The sequence below is a fragment of the Haliaeetus leucocephalus genome, unplaced genomic scaffold (genome assembly GCF_000737465.1).
Source record: "Haliaeetus leucocephalus isolate CR32 unplaced genomic scaffold, Haliaeetus_leucocephalus-4.0 Scaffold556, whole genome shotgun sequence".
Lineage (NCBI taxonomy): Eukaryota > Metazoa > Chordata > Aves > Accipitriformes > Accipitridae > Haliaeetus > Haliaeetus leucocephalus.
Window position 1 is genome coordinate 1,875,692 of NW_010972992.1, and position 18,624 is coordinate 1,894,315.

The following is an 18,624-nucleotide window of genomic DNA, read 5'->3' on the forward strand; positions in this document are numbered from 1 at the left end:
TTCTCCCCCCCCCCCCCCCCCAAAGTACAGTCAATTCCTTCAGTCTAAGTGAGAGCATCTATATATAGCGATGGGAAGATGCTTAAGTATTGCAAAGGCTCCATTTGGGGGGTGGGTGCATTCACCAGGCATGAAGAAAAGCCTCTAAAAGCTGGAAATCTGGGGCTAAAGACACCCCCCCCCCTTTTTTCTTTTTTCTTTTTTTTTTTTTTTTTTTTCCCGCTGGCTCTGCAAAGGTGGCTGTGCATCTCTAGCACCTGTCGTGATGCCTCTTTGCTTTGCCGTAAGAGGCTAAAGGAGCCCATCAGCTCCCAGTTTGGAGGAACTGAGGGTTTGGGTTTTATAAAAAAGGCTTTTCATTTAAAAGAGGTATCTGTAAGAAGCAGAAGCCCGTAATGGGGTTAATGACTCAGTCGCTGGTTCCCCATGAGCCGGCAATAACCTGATAAATTGCTGAGTACACTCAAGCTCCCTTCGCCGGAGTCCCGGCTTAGGTTATTTCCTGCACGGTAGCGACCTCCAAGTAGGTCATTACAGCCTAATTACTGCCTAAACACTCTCATTTGTCCTTCCCTTGTCAGCCAAGGCACGGGACCGTGCCGCCAGTGCAGTGGAGATCCCTCCTGGCCTTGTCCTTCTGCATTTCCCAGGCCAACAGAAAACAGGGAAAGGAAAATAAAAGAAAGTTGTTGTGGGGTTTGTTTGTTTTGTTGGGGTTTTTTTGTTTTTTTGGTTTTTTTTGGGTTTTTTTTTTTTACTTTGTAAACAAAATTAATTCAATCCCAGCACGTGTTAGAGCCCAGCTTGGCTTTCTCTTTTCTCTGCAAGCCGAGCCCGTCGTGTCTCGCATGCTTGCGGCAAGGCTTGTCCCAAATTCTTGCTTGCTTCTGCTCTTGCCTTTGCTCACTTGGGTGCGAGCAGCCACTGTCAGCTCCTCCAGCCAAAACCGCTGCCAGCTTAGGAATATCTTCCCAAGTTTCATGTTATTGGGATGGAGCATCAAGCTTTGGGTGGGTTTAGATTCTTTTTTATTTATTTATTTTCCCCTCTTCTAACTGATGTGTTTTTTGCATTGCACACGCAGCCTGGCTTGTTGTCACTGGGTGACAAGTTGATGAAAGCTGCTCCGAAAAGAGGGCGAGGAGATGGATTCGTGCAGGAAAAAAAGGGAAGAGGAGGGAGGGGAGGAGGTCGCGGAAGGAATAACAAGACGTCGAGATGCCACTTTGCTGCCAGTGCTCGCCTTGATTATCCGATTGCGATTATTTTCAGAGCTGGAGTGTGTGCCGCCTCTCCCCCTCCTCATGCAGCATGATTAATCCCCTCCTCTGTTTCTGGTGGCTTTTCCTATTTTTATATATATTTATATATGATATATATATTTTTATATATATATAAAAGTGAGAGCCATCTCAGTGCCAGCCGCATCCATGCAATGTGAGGATGGGGAAGGACAGACGTGGGTCTGGGGTGGTCCCTTCTCCATGTCAAACCTGCAGCACATAACACGGCACAAATATCTCCAGGAGTGCTGCTGATGGCAGAATACCAGGCAAAATGGATCTTTTGCTTAAAATAATGTAGGTGTTTTGCTTCCCTCCTCCCTCCCCCCCCCATGGAGAGCGTAAGAGCTTTGAAGGTTGAGTTAACTTAACATTTTTTTTATTAATAATACAGTTTTTAACAGAAGCTTGAGTGTGGAAAATGGTTTTCAGGACTCAGGTTTCCATCCATGGGGCAAAGTGTGCAGAGAATTGCAGTCAGATCCGGGGGGTTACTTTCTCTACCCTTCCCTGGGGAATCAGTTGGCAGACGTGCCCTGTGTCTTGTCCTCCGCCAGGTCCTCTGTCTGGGTTTTGGGGAGCTCTTGGCTCCCCAAAACCTGAGCCAGCAGCATCGGTGCACCCCAATTTTACAGCAAGAAGGAAAGTTCATAAAGTCTAACCTCCGATTTTGTGGCACAACAGTTCTGCAAAGGATGGGGTTTCTCTGTACTTGGGTGAGAGATGATGCAGAGAAATGCAAATACCTTTTTTTATTATTATTTTATTATTTTTTTTCCCCATTTTCTTCTTACCTTGCACTTCCCCCAAGCTGTCGCTGGTAGCAGCCTCCTCCCCAAGGCAGCAGCACCTGTCTCCAGGATTATTTTTACCATCTCTTTTTGGCATCGCTATCTCCTCCCGCACAAAATCACGTCCTATAAATAACTCCAGCCTGCACTCGTGCTCGCTCCCCACCTCCCTCGTATCGCTCTGTCTTCCTTTCTCCTTGCCTTGTCTGTTCTTTCGCCTGCGGAGAAGAGATGCTATAAGAGCCTGGAGCGGAGGCTCGTCTTATTCAACACCCTCATGAGCCCTTAAATCGGCTGCATCTATGGCACATGGGAGATACCCTGTAATTGGATTATATGCAGAATAACCCACCCTAATTTTCTCCCCAAACCCCCATAATGATCAATTAGTATATGGGACTGACTTTAATTTCTATTCTCCCTGATGCTCCCAAATCTGGGCAGCTGCTCCCCTAAGGTTTTCCCCCCCTCCATGTAATTGCCTGGTTTTCCACCCAAAAAAACACTAAAGGTGAGCTTTTCCTGAGGGAAAATGCTTGTAATGATGTTTTTCAGCCTTTTCTGGGCACAACAGAGCCTGGCTCAAATAGATTAGGGGGCGAATAGCTGCATGTGGATTATGAACGAGGTCCCTTGGCCCATGGGAATATATATTTCCAGAAATAATTGCTGGGTCCATATGAACACATAAAGCTTCAAGAAGTAAAAATTACCCTGATGAAAGTGTGTTCATTTTTGGACCCATTGGGAAAAGTTAAAATGAGCTTGAACTGAACTTGAACTGGGGGAGCACAAAGGATAAATTTGGGTCTGGGTAGCGGAAACTTTGTACCCCATGCAACAGAAAATCAATTTGGGAAATCAGCCAAATCCCTAGGGAGTGCACGGATTGCAAATTCAGCTTTTACTTTGGATTTTTCCAAAAGGAAATTTGCTGGGGACGGTAGCGGGGGGTTGTGGTAATGAAATGCTGCTCACGCGCCCTAATGAAGTGCCGAAAGACTCAGTGCCGGGCTCCCGGCAAATTAGATCTGGATTATTGGAGCAATGAGAATTGAACGATCCGAGATGTTATCAGAGGGGGCGGGAACACCTCGCCTCACAGCACCAAGTGGCATGTATTTAATTACCTGGAAGAGAATAAAAGGTATAAACCACCACCCCACCCCCAAAATCCGGACTCGAGGAGGATGAGAGGGGAGGGACCATCATCTGTGGTGGCGATGCTGGGTTGAGCGGGGATGCAGCAACTGAGACGTGTAAATGGGGCTCTCTGGAGCACCCCTGGATTTCGTGGGCTGCATCTCCCCAAATTTACCGGCAAAGGAGCTTTTTCTCCAATTCCTGGCTGGATTTGGCTTTGTGCTTCTTTCTGAGAGGTCATCGGGCACATTCGCATCCCAGTGTGAGGTCCAAAAGTGGCGTGTTTGGGAAATATGATGCTCAAGCGTGTGCAGTGCTTGAATTTCCCAGCAAAAAATGCTTCTTCATCGAACTTGTACCCAATTCAGCCCCTTTCACATATGGGTGCTCACCCATGCATCAGTGCACTTGGGGCAAGCAGGATCTGGCCGGCATGTCCCCCCTTCTCCCTTGCAGCCACGGTCCCTGGGGAAGGAAGGCACATCGGAGCATCCTCCCCCCGCCCAATAGCGAAGGCTCAGAGCTCATTTAAAAACAGAGAACAAGCAGATTTAATTAAACAAAACCTTCCTTTAACAAGAAAATAAACCGCCTTCTCCTTATAGAACAGTTAGTATTTACAGCCCCCCCTTTGCTGTGTTTCCTCCTTTTTTTAATACCTCTCCTTTATTATCCCTGGCTGGGAAGAGGCGTCATTTGATTTCCATAAATTAGCATGAGGAATTGGGTGATGGTGTGGGGGGGGAACTGGAAAAAATGGTATTTTTCAGCAATGAACTTGCTACAGAGAAAGAAACAACAATGTTCCCCAGCTGGAGGAGGGAGATGGCAGGAGGAGGTGGGAAATGATGCTTTTGCTTTTTTTTTTTTAAAGTTCACCCGGTCCCTGGTGTTTCTCAGGAGATAAAAGCTTTTGCTGGCCTGGGCAGAGAGCCAAAATCCGTGTTTATCTGAACACAAATATAAAATATGATCTGCACGACAGCCGCTAATTCCTTGGTTTGTTGGGGTTTTTTTGTGGGGAGAATCTGCCACTCTCTGGCTTTTCCACCCCGGGGAAATGTCAGCTCAAAGTTCCCAAGTGTTTTGGCATGAGGAAAACCCCTCCAGTACCCCTAAGGTTGAGCTTTGAGGATGGGATGCAACAAAACCTGGGGCCTTGGAGGCTCGTTTTTCTTCCAGACTGGCTTGTACCAGGGATTCAAGTGAAGCCCCAACACAAGAACGTTGTTCAGGTGGAGAGGAGGATGCTGAGCATTGAGGACCACAACGGTCCCATCTCTCAGATGTGCGTTTGGGTAATGCGAGTTCAACAAGTCGGATTTATCTGCATTGGGTATATATTGAATAAAAAAGATTTAATATCCAAGTTTGGACAGGTGGAGAAGGCTGAACCCCAAACCTGCTCTGTCCTGACCTTTTAAAAAAAAAAGCTATTTAATATCATTTTAAAGGTGACTTTCTTTCCTGGAAGATTTCCCAGCTAATTGTTGGTAACAGAGGACCATCAAGATCTGGGAATTTTGTGTTTTATTCTTGGTTTCTGAAACGGCTACGCTGTAACTGCAGAGTGAGGATGTGCTGTATTCAACCCCGTGGCTTCATCCAGCCCCTCGGTCCCTGATTCCTGGGCCTCAGGCTGGAGCTGGCGCATCAGCAGCTGCTGCTCCTCCAGAAGGATGCCGTTGCGTCGCATTCACGTGATGTCCCCATGCAAAGTGTTTGCAGTCACAAAAAATATTTGCAATTGCTGTTTTTGTGGGTCCTTCCAGCCGCTTTGCAACCCAGCAGTGGAGAGCTGTGCGAGGCAGAGCTGGATGTGCATGTTTTTTTGGGTAGTCTTCCTCCTGACGATGGTTTCTAGGGGTTAAGAGCTGGGAGGGAGGGCTTGGCGTTCAGGAGATGTTGGGATGATGCTTGTCCCCATCCCTTGGAGCCTGTCCATTGCCGCCAGCTGCCTATAGATGATGCATCTTTGCATATTTAAAGGCTTGATGGTGATGGGCTGTAGTGCGCCTCTAAATCCCCTATAACGCTTCGGAGTTGTTTCACCGGTTGTTATTTGGATGCACTGATGAAAAGCCACTTGCAGAAGAGCAGCTCAGAGGATTTCCCATCCCTGAGGAGAAAATTGTCCCTTGACCCAACTCATTGCTGAAACCCGGCTGGCTTTTGGGTGGAGAGGGACATGGAGCAGCTTTGGGAGGGAGGTGGCACCAAATAAGCTATTTCCCTGTTTCCTGCATCTTAAAACCGTTGTGTTATTTTTCTCTTTTATATTAAAAAAAACACTTTATGAGTAGGAAGCGCTATCTGCAGTGTATCTATTTACTCTCTTATCCCCACCCGTCAATCAACTGTCCTGATTATGTAGGTGTGATTGACAGGTGCATGGAGGTGACATCACATCTGCTCACAATATTTGGGGGGATAATGAATGGCTTGCAGTGATTTATGATGATGCCGATCAAGGCACGTGGTCACATTGAAAACCCCTGGGCTGTCGCTCAGCCCCCATCTCAACAACATCCTTGAAACAGAATTAAATCTGCAAGATTACCAGTGGTTCAAAAGTTATGATTTATGTCTTTTGGTCTATTTTGAGGATGGGGGACATGTAAAACAGCTAAAACATGTAACTGGATTTGAGGAGTTATTATAGAAGCACTAGGACTCAATCTGCTTTCACCAAAGAGGAAGAAATTCCCAGAAAGCCAATTTAACTGACACATCTGAATGAGTTTTTAGTTAAAATCACATGTAAATGCCATTTTCTTCTTTTAAATGACCTCAGTGAAAGACGGCTAACCTGCCATCGAGTTTTTGCTGCCTGGTCAGGCCCCTGCCTGTAGACATTTAGAGACAGCAATTACTGAAGTTGGCTTCCCACAGCTGTCATTGCTCATCCCATGATGGAGGCATGTCCTTTGGGGACAAGGGTACAAATATTTCTAGAGGGGGTTTTGTTGGTCTTTCTCCCCCTTTGAGGCATTTTTGGGGGGTGCTGGAGCATTTTTCTAGCTCTGCTTTGATTTTTCCAGGCTGAATTTTTCTCCTTCGCCAGCAAATTTGAATTTGGGCTGCCAATTCGGGGGTGTTTATAAAGATTTTTTTTTTTCCTTTTTTATCTGGGCTTGAGTTTGCTTTTCCCTGTGGAAATACAGTCCTTGGAGGCAATGGCAGAGAGAAAATGAGATTTTTTTTTTTTTTTTTTTAGAGAGATATTACCCCCTCCCCCAAATTCTCCCCCCATGGTCCCCTGGGTACATGCACCACCCCAACACAGGGAAGAGCATCCCATGGGGAGAAAAAGGAGGAGAAAACCATCATCTTCAGCCAAGAGAGAGAAACAAAGGGGGAGGAGCTGAAAGCTGGAAAATGCCCTTTTTTTGTTGCATGCTGCTGCAGTCAGCATCCCTAAAACTACCACATTTCCCCCCAGTTTGTAGGATGCTGGCTTATTCCTGAAATTGCCCTTCCTGGTGGTTTTATTTTGTCCCCTCTCTATTTTGTATATATACATATAAAAAAAGATATAAAATAGGTAGCTAAATATATATATAAATAAATATATAAATACATATATACATGCATCTCTCCACGTATGCCTGCAATTTCTCCAACCCTCTCTTTTTTTTAAATTTTTTTTTTTTTTTAAAGCGAGTTGATTTTTTCACTTGATAATCCTTTGAATGTCGCCTCTCTTCCCCACACAAATCCCCGCAGCTGTTAGGACTTCAAATCCTTCATCCATCAAGAGAGGCAAGGAAAAAAGGGGGGGAGATTGGGGGGGGAACGCGAGAGCTGCCCGACCCCCACGAAAGCACCAGAGCCTGGAAAAAGGCACTGGCGATGCGGTTGATGCATAAACCGGGGAAAATTTCTGGCACTCGTCGTATCATTAATCTGTCTAAAGTGGCTTTGATCTCTTCTGCTTTAATTAACTTATAATTATAATGTCGTTATATTTTTTGGGGGGGAGGGGGAGCAGTTTTGCAGCAGGGATAGGCTCTGCCTATTGCTGTCCCCATGGGGATGGGGGACCCTTTCCAAGGCATGAGTCCCTTTGGATGTGGTATGTCTGGGGGACCTGGTTTAAGATTCACTCTCATTGAGCATTCCTTGGGGACTCGAGCTCCAAAATACCTTCAAATTGGCCATGAAGCAAGAAAATCCGACAATTTGAGTTTTGGGGTCACTTACCTCGGCAGTTGGCAGCAGCAGTCATCTCCCTGGCATCTCTCATACCCAGGAGCAGTTGAATTTGTGAATTTTTGGCAAATTTGCTGGAGAAAAAAAAAAAAAGGTTTTTTGCAGTGATGAAGCAATTTGTGAATTGGTCAAATCTCTAAAATAAAGGGGGGGAAAAAGAAATTGGGGTGAGGTGTGTGTGGCTGCCCCAGAAGCTGTGCTCCTGGGGACATGGACCACAAATAACCCTTTATAGGGGTAACTGGGAACAGGGATGGGGACTAGCTCAAGCCCATCACTAGGCCAGTAGAGTTTTTAAACCTTATTTTTGGGTCTTTTTGTCTCCTTTCACTTCTCTACATCTTCTAATTGCTTTATAAGCCTGAGGGTGGATATTTGGCTTTTCCAAACGGGCCACCTCCGCTGTGCAAATTGGTTTGCTTTGGGAAGACTTAATGGGCACTGTGGGGTTGGAGGTGCAAAAAAACCCAAACCCCCAAATCATCCTTTTTGCAGGTACTGATGAAGTGCGTTTGCCCTGGGAAGAGGAGAGAGGCAGGATGATATTGGATGATATCCCTTTGGGTGATACATATTCCTCCAAATTTGCTATTGAGCAGCAGCTTTGCACCAGCACCTGGGATTTGGTGCTGTGGGGAATGCAAAACGTACAGCAAAAGGGGGATTTGCACATCATTTTTGCCTGCAGTGGTCCAATGCTGCTTTGTCCTGAGTTTTTCCTCATTGGTTTTCCTTGGGTAGTAGATGGGTATTGGAGCAGGGATGGAGGGATGCAGAGCTATGTCGCCTTCCTACCAAATACGGGGGCATTTAACAGCTCTTGTTAAATCCAGAGCCCGAATTAAGGTTGGGTTTGGTTGGGGTCTTGCTCATCTTCCCTGGCAACAGTGCACATCTCTCCAGCCCCTCCCAAAACCCTCGAAGCACCAGGGGCTGCTCCCCACCTGCTTTCTGCTTCTTTATTTTGCAGACGCGCAAGCAGTTTCTGCATCCAAATTGCAAATTAACACGGGCAGTCGAATGAGCTGGTATCGATCCGCTTTGTGCATCTAAAATTTTGCATGCCGGTCCGCGAAGGCAGATGCAGGCAGGAAAATTAGGGGGTTTAGTCAGTAATATCTTCAGCAATGATGTTTAGGCATGCCGGTGGATGTTCTGCAGGAGTTGTACAAGGAAAGCAAAAATGCATCCCTCCTAAAACCTCTTTGGCATAAGCAAGGCCTAAAGGCAGGACTATTTCCTTGGAAACTTTTGGAGCCAAGAGCCAGCAATGATGGTTATTTAAGGGATATATCACTGGCTGGAGCCTCCTGGGTCACCCGCATCCATTGCATCGTGTAATCCCCATCCTTCTGTCTTAGAAAAATAAATTGCAACTCGTGGGTTGCCCCAGCTCTCTCTTTTCTTGCAGTCAGCACCTGGACCCTCTGGATGCACCTGAGGCTGGTGGCAACAGCAAGAGTATGTGGTTTGGATGGGGCAGGAGAAGAAAAGTGAGATTTGGGTGATTCCAAGCTATTCTTGTTGATGAAAGCATCTTGCCCCCAAGTCCCCAGGCTGTTAGGCTCACCAGAGACTGGATTGACCTGAGTTGTTGGCTCATCTAACCATGATGGGATGGTCTGTTTGCCTGTCTATACCGCAGCCCCCATGCAAGAAGAGAGGCGGAAACAGTTCCGGCTTTCCCGCCCAGCTCAGAAATTCAATTAAAATGAAACGCCTATTGATTTTCAATCAACATTTCAGGAAGACTCTTCTGCTTGCTCGCCCTGAAATAATTGGCCCCATAGGAAAGCTGGTGCTGCGCGGCCACGGGCATGCAGCAAAAAGCAGTTGCACGTCTCTGTTGCGCGCACGGAATTGCTCAAGATGAGGAGCATGGCCAAGATGCACATCTTGGTATCTCCTGGGGATATTTGATGGAAATATTGCCTTTGGACCATGGAAAATTTAGCAGTTCCCCTCCCACAAAGGACCCTGTGGTGTGGTGGTGGTATCCTGTCCCCAAAGCCCAGGTCATGGAGGAGCCCTGTTGGTCAAAGCTAGAAGAGTTTGGGGTTGTCCCCAAGTATTTGGAGGACACCAATGCCAAGGCTGGGGTGGTTGTGGGACCCAGTGGAGCTACTCCAGCTGTGAATACTGGCAGCTGGAGAGGAGTGTGGGACTCTCTACCAGGAGAAATGCTGCTGTCACAGCAGCACAGTGCCTGTTTCTAAGGCAATGACATTTCACCAGGAGATGCTCATGGAGAAGGTTGCGATGAAGATCTCATTTGCACCTGACAGGCTGGGAAATAGGCATCTGCTAGCAGGAGAAATACCGTATCTCATGCCAAAACTGTATTTATTGGTGGCGGACAGCACTGGGGCCAGTGTTGGGTGGCACGGAGTCAGACCAAAAATCAAGGGACAGAGCTTGTCCCCATCATTGGACCCACCCCTGCTTCATGTAGGTGCTGCAAGAAGGTCCCATTTCTAAAAATCATCACTTGGGTGCGTTAATACATTAGAATTACAACTTGCAAAATCAAGGAGCTGGTTCATAAAGATGCATTTGTGTCCCCAGGCAATTTGTGTCAAATCCAGCCTTGGAGACAGACTTCCATGAAGGTGGCAGAGGGTTGGTGCGTCTAACAGGAGACATCTCGATTGAATTATAATCTATTAAAAAAAAAAAAATCCCCATACACTGCAAAAATGCTGCTGGTTTTGCTAGAATCCTGTTTGGGGAAGAAAGGTCCAGAGAGAGCAGAAATGTTTTGTTTCATCTTTTTTTTCAAAACCTAAACACTTTATTTACTTATTTCTCCCACTTTGAAGCATTTGGGTTTCAATTTGGTTTTGAAATACATAAGCTGACGTTTCAGAAAAGCCTAAACTGATGCTTTCGGAGGAGTCTTCCTCCAGAGAGACGGGGAAATCTGGATTTTTCTTTGATTTTCTTTTTTTTTTTTTTCTTTTTTTTTTCTTTGAGGACATCAGCGAAATCCAATTTTCATGTTCACGGGGCGTGAGTTTCTGAACTTGGCAGTTATCTGCCTGGGATAGGTGTTGCTCATCATTCAAAAAAAACCCCTGGATTTCTTTGTGCTGCCTGCTGCACGCAGGAGATTACAGGTACCCTAAGGAATTTATAGCAATACAGGTCACCTTGCAAGGGGAAGGTGGAAAAATCCTCCCTGGAGAAAAGATAACCAGTTCCTAAGCCTTTTTTCCTCTGTGCCCAGCCCTTTTTTTTTTTTTTTTTTGAGATAAATTCACATTTTTTTGGTTTGTACTTTGCCTTTGCTTGGGGAGCAGCTCCCAGGTGGGTTTGCACCATCAAGAACAACTTTGGTCCATCGTATCGCTATCCAAAATTAAATAAAAGCAAGTTTCTGTTCCTCTTCTTGGGCCCAATGCCCACTTTGATTTATTATGGATTTGGGATTTATCAATCTTTATTGATGGACTGTGTAATCTGACAAAGACGGGCAGCAAATATAGACGGGCAATTACCCCAGCGAGTGTAAACTGGTGTTGCTCCTTGGCAATCAATGGGAACTGGGGAGACTTACACCAGCTGCTGCAGCCACCCATAGCAGACCAAAATTGACTGATTTTGTAATTTTTTGCACCGTGTTCTGTAGCAGCATGTGGGGGAATAGGGAGGGAAAATGGGCATTTTCTTGCGTTGTCCAAAAATGTTGGTTCTTGCAGAATTTGGCCAAGGTGGATGGATGTTGGATTAAGCTGTGCTCCTCCTAAGACTACTGGAGAGCAGAGGGACCACCAGATCCCAGTAAAAATCAGGTTACTGGGGTGGCTGAGCCTGAAATAAGACCTTAAATGATGCTCTTTGGGATAAAACGGCTCTGAAATGCCCCTTTGGCGCCTGCGGTGGGAGATATGCAAAAAAACCTCCAAACCATTGCACAGCCAGCAGAGATGGGAGCTCCCAAACACAGTAGTAACTTTCATAAAAAATAATTTTAAAAGGCCAAAAAATATAATATAAAAAAGCTGAGCTCTTGCAATCTCAGCCTAAGTCCTGGGGTCAGCCGTTACGGGCTATCAAAGCTCAGCGCCAAATTAAGAAGCAGATCAATGTTGGTTTGTTGGGATCCCCCCGCCCCCAAGCAGAATTCATAATGTTTTATGGCAAAATCAATGCAAATCTCCATGAATCAAGCAGTGGCATGTTGTAGGAAAAGAAGAGGGGGGCAACCAAAGCCATCCAAGGGCACATCATGCTCAGAGGAAGGGGTTTTGGGGATCAGCCCAGGGACCAAGTGCGATGCTTGACCCCAAAATCACGTCCCTACCTCAGTTCATTGCTGGGGAATTGAGACCAAACCCAGCAGATGGGATTTTTTAGGTGAAAGAGCTCCTGCAGCTTTCGGCCCTGATTTTCTGGTTTTTAGTCCCAAAATACTTAGCATGCTGCCTCTTCCCCGTTCTTGGGATGTTGCTGCAGGATACCGGGCTCCTTTGCAAGGATGCTAGGAAAGTGTTGCATTCTCTTGCCTGGAAATAGCCAAAATAACATGAATATTCATAAATCCAGCTGTGGTTTGCAAGCAGGCATGGGGTGCTGCCACGCATTGGAGGAGGCTGCCGCAAGCTTGCAGAAAGGCTTATTTTTAGGAAATTGACTCTGAATCCATGCGGACAATTGGTTGTATGAGGTTTAGCTCCCAGGAAATAGTGGCATGTTGCATTTTTCCCATCAAAACCACCCCAAAGCACTAAACTATCCCAAGGTGGGATGGGCACGTTGGGATTTTTGGGTGAGATGGAGCCTGTTGCCACGTCCTGCCTGGGGCTCACTTGGCTGAATCTCCCAAACCTTGTTAAAAATAATGAAAAAAAATAAAAATAGGATTCTTAGTCCGTTAAGGCGCTTGCAGGCTTCGGCTCACACCCAGCGAGATATTGCCTTCCCTGGGAGATAGCGATTGGGAGCGAAATGCAGCGTCTCCACTGCAACATGGCAGATAAAAGGCAGCAGGCGTTAATGGAAATGGGGGGAAAATTAGGATGGAGGGGGGACGCTCCTGTCCTGCTGCTTTCTCCTATGCCCCAGCACCCGCTCAGCCCTTGTCTCCTTCTTATTCATCATGATTAAGCCTCGAAATTGGCCAAAGACAGGGAAAAAGGTGCCAATTAGAAGCTTTATTTCGGCTATCCGTCTTCCTTTCAGGCCCTCGGCTTGCCAGAGAGGGACCGGCAGCAAATGAAGAAAGACTTAAATGCCCCCAAATGACTTCCAAAATGTTTAAATAAGACTTCCATCAGTCTTCCCCATTTTTTGACCAGGCGTTTCAGCGGGCTGGAAATGGGATGATTTACAGCCTATGGCTTCCTTAATGGGCTCAGCATCACCCCGGTGGCTGCAGGAGGAAGAAGAGGTGGAGCATGGGGGTGATAAAGGCTAAAGGTCGAGGGAGGGGGGTTTCAAACTTGGGGAAAAAAGAAAAAAATCCATTTAAGATTTTTTTTTTTTCCCCAGGTACCTGTGTTTAAAATGCAGGGTCTTTTTCCTTGGAAAAATTAAAAAAAAACAAGGCAGGAGGGAGAAGGGAAACATGAAATGCTTAAAGCTGCAGTGAGATGCATTGATTGAATAGATTTTTTTTTTTTTAAAGCTTTCAGCCTTTTGGAGATTTTATATATATATATTATATATATATATAAAATATTCCCCCTCTAATTCAGGGCAGTAGCATTTATCAATATCCTGCAGAGAAACCACTCCCCCAGTCCCATCTTCCCAAGGTAAAGCTGGGCTTTAGGAAGCAGAAACCAGTGACATTTCATGACATGGGGACAAGTTTATCCCAAAATTTGGGGAATACACAACACTTACACCCCCCCCAACTAATTTCTCTGTCGCCTATATGTTTTTCCCACATCCTTTTTTTTTTCCAATGCCATTAAAGACAAGGTTGAGTCTCTATTAATAGGATTTTCCAGACCTGCCTGTGTTTGACCCCCCTCTTTGCCTTAACATTTTGCCTTTAAAATGTGAATTTTTACCCCAAATTGCCACCCAGTAGCAGCTTTTTCTGCTCTCCCATCACCAGAAATAACATGCAAAAGCAGAGATTGGGGGAAAACTGGGAAAATTGTTGTGTGGTGGATGACTGCAATCACCTCCGAGGTCTCAGTGGTGGGGCAGCATTGGGAATTTGCAGAAAGATGGGATTTTTTTTTTAAAGGCTGAAGGATTTCTTTGCCTCTACCAGCCCCTTTTGTCCGTTGTGCTTGTGGAGCAATGAAAGGAGAACAAATCCTCTGGCGACAATTCCTGACCCAGGATCATCAGTAACAGGAGTGAAAGTAGCCAGAATAAATCTTGTTGGGAAATTAAAGTGGTTTAGGAAGAGACAGGAAGGGTCGGGGGGGGAGAAAAAGGCCATTTACGGATTTCAACCTCAAATTAATGAATCCCAAAGAAATACAAAGAGGAGGGGCAAGATAAATGCACTTTTGCTGTCCGGGATGAAGGCACATGCTGCAGAGCAATATCTGAACATGTCCCTGTGGACTTGGTTCGGCTCAGCCCTAATTTATGCAGAATTTAGCTTCGAAGCTTTCCTTAGGATCCTCCTCCCAGCTCCCCTTACCCTCCCCAAGGCCAAATCCATCTGCTTTTCTCCCCTAAATCCACCCATTCTCTCTTGTGACCTCTCCACCAACTTGCATGCCAATGTTTGGGGTGGTTTAGTGTTCAGAAGGAGGCTTTTGGGGTTCGAAGAGCAGCTTTTTGACTCTGGAAAAAGGATTTGGAAGGGATGGGGAAGGTTTTTTTCTGTGCTCATCATCAGATTCAGCTCCTGAGCGGGGTGGGCATTCTACCTTGGGGAGCAGAAAGGCAGCTGACCCCAAGGTTGCAGAGTTTTGGGGGGCTGCTCCTTACCTGGTCCATGGCACTGAAATCCTGGGGGGCTTTTTTTTTTTTTTTTTTTTAGTTGTTGGGCTGAATTCAAGCCAAGCATGGGTCCCCTTTCTCTTCCTCCAGGGACTTTTAGCTACACGTGGGTGCAGGGGGTAGATATATCTATCACCAGTTTGCAATGGGATTATTGCCACCTCCCCTCTTTTCTTCATTTATAGGCATCCCAAGAGGGCTGAAAAAAATCTTAATATCGTGGGGTTATATAACACCTTGTGTGCCAAAGTGCTTGATAAGGTGGGAACAGCTTCACCCACCAGTGAAAAGGAATTGCTGGGGGAGTGGGAAGCTCCTCTGCATGCAGTGAGCAGCAGGGATGCTGCAAGCAAGAGTTTTGGGGAGATTTCTGCCAATTTAGTGCATGCTGTGGGATAGGGTTGGCTTTCTCTAGGTGGAATGATCCATCCCAATCGGTCCTCAGCAAAGCCGGGACAAGGGGTAGGGTTAACAGTGCCAATGTGGAAAAGCAGAAAGGCAGTTGTTTTGCAGGAAATTTGGGGGTTTGGGGGGTTTTGCAAGAGCAAAGCAACTAATTTGTGCTGGGGCAATGATGGTTCTTATGTTACTGTAAATTTGAGACCACCAAAGACAGGATCTTCTCCCGCCTTTAATTAACCTGAGCAAAATTGAGAGCAAGCGTTGCAGGGAAGAGGTGTCCCGCTGAGTCAGCATCCTCAGGAGCTGTGGTTTGGGCTCTCTGGGTTTCGAGGTTTCGATTTTTGCAGCGTCAAACCCCTGGCAGCGATGATGCTCTGCTGGGAGTACAGGGCAGCGATGCAGACCCAGAGGGGAGAGGGGGTGCTGAGCCCCGATACATTCTTCACACGGATGGGGGTGCAGAGCGCTGCCAGTAACAGGAAGATTTCCAAGTGTAGAGAAATTATATTAACCCAGGGCTTGAATTAGTTATTTGGAGATGAGGGATCGATGGGCCCTGATCCTAAATGGAGCATTAATGCATTAGCAGCAGTTCTGCGGAGAAGCAGTGGCGCAGCAGCGACGGCCCTAATGCGATTTCCCAAGGCTGTGGCCAGAAGCCAGCAGGCACCAGCACTGCTGCCCATCCTGCCTGCACCCCATCCCTGCCTGCCTTCACATACCCAAATTCCCTCTAACTCTGTGCTCTCACGCAGTTTAAGAGGCATTTCTTAGGTTTCAGAGGTGTCCTGCACCCAGTTGGGTTTTTTTCTTCCCTTTCATGTTGGGACGCATGTAAAAAGGCATTTACCTAAAATATTTTCCCTCCTCATAAATCAGATTGGTGTGTCCTCACTCAAGCAATGCCGAGCTAATTAGAGAATTACTGGATGATGGATTTTTAAAAAAATACTCAAAATCCAAAACAATTTCTAGCGGAGGAATTAATTTGGCAAATGTTTGACTTGGGCACTGTCATCCTAGCCTTTCCTTCTCGGTGTCAAAACTGGCACTGGCTAAAAGGATTTTGAGTAATTTCATATTAATCAATCTCTTTTTAAGAGGAGCTCAAAGGACGTTCAAGGCCAAGGATGGAAATGAAGGCACGAGGCCAAATTAATCCCCGGCGCAACGTTACAGACTCCAGCGAAGGCGGGCAGCAAGCCACTGAAGTCACAGGAGGTGGGGAGAGGCTGGGGTTCCCAAATTCCCTGGAGCACAGTTTGCATGGAAATATTTCCAGGGCAAGCGGAGGAGTAGGAAGACGGAGTGATGTTCGGCTGCGGTGCTTTGCTGCTGCTCCCGTCGGCCGCAGTCCAGCAGCAAACCTGTGGGTACCCGGGTTTTAGTGATGCTGGCACAAGCAGCATCCAATCTAAAGATGACTTTAATTGCTACAACGGCATCTCTTTCACAGGGAGGCACAGCCTGAGCTGGGAATAGGGTCGTGAAGGATGGAGATGGTGAAACGAAGCTGAAATAGCAAAGAGGATGATGAATCGGGGAAATAAAAGGTCAAAGCTGGCAGTGCTTGAGCTGTGTGGGAGGCAGCGTGAAAACCCCGCTGCAAGGGTTCCCTCTGCATGGGATGCTGTTGCAGCCTTGCAGTGATTTTGGGGGGAGGCAGTGGGGGACAGGGAACACCCTTGCAAACCCCACTTTTCCAGGGAACAAAACCACCACCTTGGCTTTCATGCTGCTGCCTTTTTTTTTGCTTTTGCTGCCAGCAAAGTTGAGTTGCAAAGGGAGTGTCGAAACATTGAGCGATCCTGAGTCATAGAGAAATGGGGCGAGCTTGCCATGTTCTGGGGTACACAGTGGGCGTGGGGGAGAGCAGCTAAATTGGGTTGCCAGATGACTCACAGCACGAGGGATTTGCTCAGCTGCCTTGGAGAAGTTTGCTTTCTCTGGGTTACTAAAGCTTAAGAGGAGAAGAAAGGCACCGGTGATCGCCAAATGGAGATGGGCAGAAGGATGGCTTTGTGCTGACCATCCTCCCAGCCCGCGGGGCTGTGGGTTGGTTATTTCTGTTTGGGTTTTTTATTATTTTACTTTATTGTGAAGTTTCTCAGGGCTGGAAACAAGACATGAAATGAGCTGTGATCGGCCGTTTGCAGATCTGGCTGGGGATGTGGCCACAGCCTTTAGCATCAGCCCAAATTACCCCCAAGCACTAAAAATCTGCTTTTAGGTAGGGTCCCTGCTTGCAGCTCGATGCCCTTTCTGTTATGGCAATATGAAGCATCTCAGCTGGGCGAGATGGAGAAATGCAAAGTTGATGCAACACTTATGGAGAGAGCAGGATTAAAGGATGAAGAGGTGAGTTTCTGCTGGATATTGGATTTTTCTTGGCAGTGCCATCGCCCAGCCCTGCCCTCTCCCCAGGAAGGAAGGGAGCAGCTCTCCAACAACACAGAGGAAACACTCCGCTTTTGTGCCCGGCCCTTTCTTTTCCTTGGCTGCCGGAAGATTTACCAATTAAACGGTTGTTTAGGGCTCTAAAACCACTAATCAGATCTGCCAAAATCCTTAATGAGAGCTTTTCACTTCCCTTCCTCTTTGTTTTTGGTTTTTTGGTTTTTTTTTTGGCGTGTTTAAAGGTTCATTAAAGATCCACAAAGGATGGCAATGAGTTTCTCAAGCCACACTCCTCTCCTCAAAATAATTGCACCGGCGGCTCTTGCCCAGCCTTTGCCACCGCTGCTTACTAACCTGTCCGCTGTCATGCTGGTGGGAACCGGGGATGGGATTCTTTTCACTGGGAAGCATTTTGCTCTCCTCTTCCCTTCCTCGTTTTTCCTTTTTTTTTTTTTCTTTTTCGTTTTGGGCCTTTTTCCTCCTTTTCTCTTTGTCTTTGTTATTGTGTGTGCAAAGGCTGCGGCAAGCCCTTAGGAAAAGGGTGTTTGGAGCACACTGGGTTGGCTCCATCCTTGACCTCCAAATTCCTCCTGGACTTTTTGTTGCTCTCATTCCAGCTCCTCTAGCTGTTTCCAGCCTTGGAAACTAAAGCTTCCCCCAAAGAGCATGAGCCCTTCAAGGGTAGCAGATGGCTGATGAGGAGGAAAGTCGTGGGCAGAAGGATGCAAATGATCTTGGATGTCTTTTAAATATTCATCTTGTCAAGGTCGCGCTGCTGGGGAAATGCATCATCCAGCTTGACTTGTTGCAGGCTCTTCCTCTCAATCATCCAGGTTTGGGGGTATTTAATGAATATTTTATGCTTTTGCAACACTTCTAATGTCTCAACCACTATCACATCATGCGCTAACAAAATATTAAAGCTCTGCAAAAAGTGTTTTGTAACATCACCCAGACTTTTCTGGAGATGCTGCTCCAAAACAGAACCCCCACACACATCCGTGGGCAGTTTTGCAGTGATATCTTCTCTGTCAGCTGGAAGAAACCTGCAAATTTCAGGATGTCAGAATTTCTCCTGGGATTGAAGTTCCATGTTTTGACCAGCTGTAATTATTGGGTGTCACCATGTGCCGCTTGTGCCATTTGAGCGTGTAGGCGTTTCAAAGATCTCAAGAAAATAACAATTTCCAGTGGGGGTTTAACTTTCAAAAGTTGGGCTTATTTGCAGCAAAATGGGATCCGCCTTTGCTTTGCTAAAAGAAACTCATGCTTCTAGACCCACTGCCAACTCTTAAGTGCGGTGCTGAACAGATATATTTTAATATTGAAGGGAAAAACCATAATAATATATGCAAAAATGGCGGGGAGTTTCTCAAAGCTACTTATCAGCTGCGAAACTTCACCAGCCCTCTTCAAAACTGCAAAACTCTGCTCTCGGATGAGCATATTGCACATTTAATTCTCTCTGCACAGATCTCCTCTGC